General features: G+C 37.7%; 1 pseudogene; it reads left to right on the top strand.

Annotated features, from left to right (window-relative positions):
• The first annotated feature begins 1,514 nt into the window (after positions 1–1,514).
• Positions 1,515–3,195, top strand: LOC101685507 (annotated as a pseudogene).
• The last annotated feature ends 1,570 nt before the right edge of the window (positions 3,196–4,765 follow it).

The raw sequence follows: 4,765 nt of genomic DNA, 5'->3' as shown, positions 1-4,765 counted from the left end.
AGTGGTACTGTCTACAAACTGGCTATGTCCAGTGGCCAAATTCCAGGAGAAGTTTTACCCTGACTTGATGTAATATACAAGCAGCCATTTAGCAATGGCCATTATTTTGTGCTTGCTTACCTTGTTTAAAGCATTTTGCAGGTATTATTTCAATTAATTAATCATTAGAGGCCACAGTAATTTTTATTATCAGCAGACTACACAGCTTTTCTTTGCCCCTTGCTAATGAGGTCAGTAACATGAGCCTATGACTTTAAAATGGTGAAAATTCATCTAAAACCCATGTATGTATGAAGACATGATAAGGTAGGAAATATTCCTAAACTGGCAAAGTGATAATGTCAAGTTGTTTTAATGCCCAGAGCTACCTCTAGGGAAATGTTTTAATAGAGAAATTTATCTTCAGTATCTCAGGAACCCTTTTTCTCATAAAATCATATCGCTTTAATAAAAATCACATTTTCACTGCAGTCGTAAACACTCCATTTCACCTCATGGGGCTTACCTAGACCTCCTTTTTGTGTCCAGTACATATTTCTCATGTTTCTACACACTTTACTTATACTGTATCATTCATTCCTCACAGTAAGTTTGTAAGGTAAGTACACTACTCTCTTTATTTGACATAAGATGAAACTTGTACACAAATATGAAGTAACTTCCCAGAAACCATATAGCTTATAAATAAGAGATTCAGTAGTGGAGTCAATGCAGTTTGATACCAGAGCCTGCCCCCTTCATCACCATACTATGTGTATCTCTCATATATCCCTTCATTCTTATACTACTTACCTCTAAAACTTATGGGTTTGGGGGCACCTGGGTGGCTCAGCCAGTTAAGTGTCTGCCTTTGCCTCAGGTCATGATCCAGAGTCCTGGGATTTAGCCCCACATTGGGCTCCCTGCTCTCTTCTCCCTCTTCCTCTGCCCCTCTTCCTGCTCATGCTCTCATTCTCCTTCTACTCTCAAATAAATAAATAAATAAATAAAATCTTAAAAGTTAAAAAAATATATGGGTCTAAATTGTCTCTTACAAAAACTCTAATTTCTTGAGAATTGCACTCTTCCTTACTCCACAGAAATACAAGGTGACATCCAGATACCCACCAGCTAGTAGAGGAGGTGATTTAATTCATCAAGTCCCTTTAGTACAGATTATTCATAGACAACTATTTTCTCTAACTATTGATTCAACATGTATTTATTAAACACTTTCTCTATATTAGGACTACTTGTTGACCTTGAGGGTTCAGATACTATTGAACACTCTGGGAAGATAGTCTCAAATTCAAACATTTCAGGAGGAGTAATATTCTCTGATGCTGGTGTTGCTGCTCTACTGGAAACAATTCAGTGTTGTCACCTTAAAAACTGATACCACCAATATTGTCTTCCACTAACAGAACAGGATATGAAATATAAAGACTGGGGTACTTTCTGCAGGCTGGGACCACTGCCTCTGTGACAGCCAACAGACTCAGGTGGACATGGTACTGCCCATTCAGAACTGAAAAATGTCAGAAAATTCCAGTGACAGTGATTTGTCTTGTGGTTGGACTGTCATCAATCATGAGGGGTCTGATAAAGAGATGGTGAATTCTGAACATGGTACAGCCAGTGACAGCTGTGAACTTGCTCCAGAATGCACATCTTTAGAGCAAGAGGGGCTCTAAGTACTGCAGTCAGAGCAGGGGGAGAGTAGCTAAAACGTCAAATGTAAATGGAAGAAACTGCTTATCCAGCTTTGGAGGAAATAAAATCAGCACTTGAGAAAGAAGAAAAAAAGTCATCTGAAGACAATGTCTATTTTGGAATTGTCTGTCATGATTCTGGTATTATAAACCTTGAGCCACGTAAGTTAAGAAGATATTCGAAATCAAGAAGCTATAATTGTTGAGGAAGCTCAGAGTCCAGAAGACTTTCACATGGGCTACAGATGCCTAGGTGTCTCAGTCATTTGAACCACCAACTCTTAGTTTGGCTCAGGTTATGATCTCAGCATCCTGGGATGGAGACTTTGTGGGACTCCCAGCTCAGTGCAGAGTCTCCTGGAGATTCTCTCCTTCTCACTCTCACGCCCTTTTTCCTGCTCATGCTCTCTCTCTTTCTTACTCTCTCTAAAACAAACAAACAAACAAACAAATATTTTTTTTTTAAAGGGCTTTTTTTCTTGCAGCCAGTATACCTTCTGCCAGTCAGAAACTGTATTTTCATTTTCATCCCAGACTAGTGATGATCAATCAAGTAGTGATGAAACCAGTCTTTACCCTAGTCCTGCCTTTAGACCATGCCATGCTAGGAAGCAGACTTTCTAGTTCAGAATCTGAGAAACAGATACTTTCTGAACAAAAAAACGAACCTCTAGGGAGTTGTATAAATGCCAATTCAGCAGTGGTCTCAATAAGTGTGTTATATTTGCTTTGGTGATGGCAATTGGCATGGGATTTAAATATTTCTATGGCACAATTCATATTCAGAAGCGACCACAGTCAGAAAGATACATGAAGATGAACTGAATGAAATGAATGATTATCTTTTCGATGTCAACAGGAACAAGAATCTTTCATAGATTTTAAGTCATTGAAGGGAAATCTTGCAAGACAGTGAGACCTAACTGAAGAAGAAAAGTTGTCCTTTGAAACTCAGAAAAAGAATATTGATACAGAAAATCAGGATTTAGACATACTTCTGGAAAAGGAAGAAAAAGGCTTTTCTTCATTACAGGAAGAGTTAAGGAAACTAAGAGAACAGATTAGGATATTGAAAGATAAAAGGACAGATACTGTATTAATTACAGAAAATCAGAAACTTAAACAGCATCTGGAAGAAAAAAAGCTGAAGACACACAGCTTCCTTAATCAAAGGGAGGTTCTTTTCGCAGATGCAAAGGTGCTAATGGAGGAACAGGAGAGAGAATGACTAATAACCATGGCTTTAAAGGTGGAACTCCAGCCCTAGAGTTCTAGTGAGTCATATGGAAACCCAGATTCTCCCAATGTATTGACTGAAAAAAAGGAAAATAGAAATCTTATGGAAAGACTCACTGAGCTGGAGCAGAAGCTAAACTTTGAGCGGTTGTGTTCTGATTTGTGGAAAAGACTATATATTGAAGCAAAAGGTCAAAATGTAAAACAAGAAACTAATGGGGGGGGGGAAAAGGGAGTAGAGGAAACTACAGGGCTAAAAATAAGATGAATGAAATATTTTGGGGTTCAGTTAAGAAAACATTTGATGTCATGAAGAATTCCGCCACAGAGTTTGTGAAGAATCATAGAGAAAAAAAAAATTAAACAGGCTAAAGAAGCTGTGAAATAAAATCTGTAAAAAAAAATTCAGATTCAGTTAAATCCATTTTCAGGCACTTCAAAGATATGCCAAGAATATCTTTGATGAAGAGGCCAATAAAAGATTTGGGGACACAGAAATAAAATCAGCTAAAAGAAAAACCTAACAAAAGTCTTTAGTGAATATTTACACCCTCAGTATAAGGCACATACAAAAAACCAGAGTAATAGAGGCCTATTACGCAAAGAAAGGGAAAGAAAGAAAAACCAACTCACTGAAGAATTTAGAAAAAATACAAACGGACATAAATGCAGTCCTGAGCATGACTGTAGTGAAAATTAGGATTCCTTCAGGTATTGTTCTGGTGTGTTTGAATGTGCTCAATTGGAATTCAAAAACCTTTTTAATATGGAAGTGTCAGATCCAGTAAGGATAGATGAATTCAAACAATTAATTGAAATGTATTTATTGGAAAAACTGCCTAGTTTTCGTCATTGGAAAGAATTTGATCAATTCATCAATAAACTTTTCCTAAAGGGTGTCTTTACACATGATCAGAAGCTCTTCTCTGACTTTGGTAATGATGTTAAGGGTTATCTTAAAGACATGAAGAAATATCAAGTAGATACCAATGGGGAATTTGAAAAGTTCGATGGATACATATATGTAGACACTTCATTTTTTTTTTAAGATTTATTTATTTATTTGAGAGAAAGAGAGCATGAGAGGGGAGAGGTCAGAGGGAGAAGCAGACTCTTTTCCAAGCAGGGAGCCCAATGTGGGACTCTACCCTGGGATTCCAGGATCATGACCTGAGCTGAAGCAGTTGCTTAACCAACTGAGCTACCCAGGCACCCCTATATAGACACTTCTTTCACACTCTTTTCCCTCCATATGGACCCAGTCAACCAGATGAAAAGCAATGTATGGTAAATATTGAAAACTCAAGGCATGGAAAACAAGAGCAAAGGCACCCTCAGGGGGTGCTTGGGTGGCTCAGTGTGTTAAAGCCTCTCCTTCGGCTCAGGTCATGATCCCAGGGTCCTGGTATCAAGCCCCACATCGGGCTCTCTGCTCGTCGGGGAGACTGCTTCCTCCTCTCTCTCTCTGCCTGCCTCTCTGCCTACTTGTGGTCTCTTTCTGTCAAATAAATAAATAAAAATATTAAAAAAAAAGCACCCTCAGCCACAATCTTATAAAAGAGAAGGTAAATGGCATAAATATGGTCACACAAATGGAAGACACATGGCAAATTTGAAATAGAATTGGGACAGTTACCTTTTGACTTCTAAATTTTGATCATCATGATAAAGTTAAATTAAAAAATAGTAACAGAAACATGGATACTTTCTGCAATGTTAGGTGCTAAAATTAAAATGCAAATATCAAGATAATGTCTTTTTATCATTTCTAAGTTTCAGTTCGATGACTTCACATTATTGCTCAGACCTATCAAGCAAAAGCTTACTAAAACACTTTC

Source organism: Mustela putorius, unplaced genomic scaffold (assembly GCF_011764305.1).
Source record: "Mustela putorius furo isolate JIRA1106 unplaced genomic scaffold, ASM1176430v1.1 tig00000056_pilon_pilon_pilon, whole genome shotgun sequence".
Taxonomy (NCBI): domain Eukaryota; kingdom Metazoa; phylum Chordata; class Mammalia; order Carnivora; family Mustelidae; genus Mustela; species Mustela putorius.
This window is presented reverse-complemented; position numbering and strand designations above follow the sequence as displayed.